The sequence below is a fragment of the Otolemur garnettii genome, unplaced genomic scaffold, assembly GCF_000181295.1.
Source record: "Otolemur garnettii isolate 467f Iridium unplaced genomic scaffold, OtoGar3 scaffold00038, whole genome shotgun sequence".
Taxonomy (NCBI): domain Eukaryota; kingdom Metazoa; phylum Chordata; class Mammalia; order Primates; family Galagidae; genus Otolemur; species Otolemur garnettii.
Genome location: NW_003852433.1, coordinates 12,380,403 through 12,383,511, shown reverse-complemented (window position 1 = coordinate 12,383,511; position 3,109 = coordinate 12,380,403).

Sequence of the window (3,109 nt, the reverse complement as noted above, 5' to 3'; positions counted from 1 at the left end):
CTTCACCAGAAAATAATGGTCATTCTTTGCCAAACAGCTACTACTTTTTCTACGTTAGCTCATTTAAGCCTCATAGCGACCCTCTAGGTAGAACAGATATGCCATTTTGCATGGGAGAAAATTGAGGCTTAGAACAACGGAGTCGCCACACTAGCATGTAACAGAACACTAGGGGTGTCCACCCCACAGCCTGTGGGCTGCACACTGGTTTTTGTGAGGACTTTTTTTTTTTTTTTTTGCTTATCTGTGGCATCAGATATCATGAGTGAAAAATAGCCACAGACATTTTTTTTTGGCTTATGTATTTAATGTGGGGCCCACGACAACTCTTCTTCTTCCCATGTGTGGCAGATAATCCAAAAGGTTGACCACCCCTTCCAACTTTGAACCCAGATCTATGTAACTTTAAAGTTTACATATATAACATAAACCCCTTTTTAAAGCTACATATAACTGTCTCCCCCATCCATGACACTTGAGTTCGGACACCAGCGTTTTCAGTGGAGTTTTCTCTCTTCTTTTCCAGCTAGTATATGTCAAGGAGGTTGCCTGCGCCCAGAAGGTCAGGAATTAACTCTGAGCACATTCTGATACATGGAGATGTTTCTTTTCAGGCTTGTAGGTAAAGCTTGATCCCAAAAGAAAATATCTCCACGGCAGTGGCTGCTGACATAAAGCAGGCTGCCTTCGTTTCCAGGAACCAGTGCCTCTGCGCATGCAGGGGAGGCTGTTAGCAACACTCGGCCATTTGTTATTACAAAAGCAAAGATATGAAAATAAGGGTGACTGATGGCTGTGGCATAAAGCAAGTCAGGAGCCCCTGAAAGCAGAGAGGAAATGACAGATAATGTTCTTGTCACTTACACTGCTTTGAACCCCCAATCTAAAAAGCTCTTTTACGTACTGTTAATTTTTCTCTCTGGGGAAGAGTCTCTGATGCTTGGCTTCCAGATTGGTTCCAGTTTGCTTGTTGGGTCAAGAAAAGGGGTAAAACAGAAATCAGGAACCAGCCAGTCTTTCTGTTGTTCTCACAGCAACCTGTACTAATCCTAGCTATTCCATCAATCTTTACAATCAATATTTAAGCATCTGCTCTATGCCAGGCACTGTTGTAGGCACCACCGTGAATGAGACAGGCTTTCTCAAAGCCATCTTTCCGAACCCTAAAATGATCATGTCGTGCTGTCTGCCTCCCTTTGATGGCTCACCATTGCCCACAAGGCCAAGTCTAAAGATCTCAACATGGTGGACCAGGGCACTCATTGTTGGCCTTCTTCATTTTCATCTCTTTCTTTCATCTACTTCATATTCCTGCTTTTTCTAATCCATGATATGGTTATACCCAAATTCTTTCCATTCTCCTAGTCCCTAGGCTTTTAAGTCTACTGTTCCTCTTCCTTGGAAAAGTCTTACTAGCAACAGTCGCCCACTCATTGCCTGCCTAACTTACTTATCCTTCAGCATAAGGTCACTACTGTAGGAATCGTTCTTGAGTCTCCCCTCATCCACAATGTTAAGCATCTAGAAGTGATACTGTTGTCTGGTTAGACTCACATCTCTTTTCCTTGTCTCTAGGAACAGAAAATTCCTCCTTCCTTGGAGAATGCATTCAATAATGTTCAAGTGGCTCTTTCCTGAGCTCTTGATCCCAGCCACAGGTAACTAGCAACTAACTCAAGCCTGGACTCTCCCTGAGCTGACTGTCACCAAGACTCTGTTGGTCTCTAAGTGCAACAGAGGAAGGACATGGCTCTTCACTTTGCAGTGGCCTTTGAGCAGGGCAGAGAGCGGGTAGCGGGCAGGAGAACAAATGGGAATCGTCAGCAATGTCCCTAAACCAGAGACAAACTTGAGAATGGTTTTCAAAGAAGTCCCAGAGAAATTACAGATGCCTTTGGATATTCATTTATGAGCTCTAATATCACAGTTGTGGACCAGTTAAAACGCCCTCGCCAATGTCATTGACCAGTAGGACACTTTCCTTTCTATTGAGACTGGGGTATCTGTTGGACTGGAGGTCAGGGAAGCCAAGTGCATGCATCATCTCACCTGTCTGTCACCTTCTATCTGTTTTCTCTTAGAGTAAGCTGGAAAGATAGTGTCAGAAGTGGGGTTTGGGGAAGGGGCTCCCACTTGGGGTGAGTTACTCATCCTGAAAAACTAGCAAGCATCCAAATTCAGCCTCACATAGAGAAACACTTAGAGTGGGCCTTGCCTCCGAATTTTCAACTCTGTTAATTGGTCATCTCCTTTCCAGGGTGTCTCCACTTGAGAAATTTTAGAGCGTAGCTTTATTGTCACAGCTGCTTCTAAGCCCTAGAGCTCCTCTTCCTTTTCAGAAGTGTTCAGCCTTTCCCAGGCTGCCTTAAAGGGTATCACTTGCCACATCCTCCCCACTTCTCTCTGTCTATGGATCAACCTGAGTTGAAACTGCTAAAATAAAAGACAAAGAAATGCCTACTGACTATTTCCACTTTGTGGGCTTTTAAATGCTCACTGGCGCCATACTCTTCTCTTGGCATTTGATTTAGTGGCATGCTTTCATTACCTAGAAGCTCTGAATCATTGGTGGCATTTCCTCAGGTGAGTGTGATTGGCCCTGAATGGGAAGACTGAAAAAATGAGGTTATTTTTAGACCAGAAAACTGGCCTACTTCCTCTCTGTCAAATCAAATCAGCTTCTTTCACCAAACTGTAGCATTGAATAGTGTGCAACACTATTGCTTGGCACCTACCGGGGATCTGAAGTCCCATTGGCTTAAGACAGGACTGCCTGGTGAGTAAAATCATGAACTTCAGAATCAGAAAAACCAGCTGTAAAATCTTGGAGATGTTACCTGGATTCTTAGAGTTAGTTTTCTAACAGGTAAAATGGGGGTGGTCTATGGTTGACCTAGCTTGTGTCCTAATTGTTTTAGTTGGTGATCTCCTGAAACAGAGACTCAGCCATGAACCTGTGTACAGGAAATTTATTTGGAAGGTGAAACCAAGAAATGGGAGTGAGCAAATGAGAATGAAAAAAAGGAGCCATATTTAGGATCGTGTTATCAAAGGCACTGCCATAGGCAATGGGGTCTTGATTTTGCACTCCTGAAAAGTGTATAGAAAG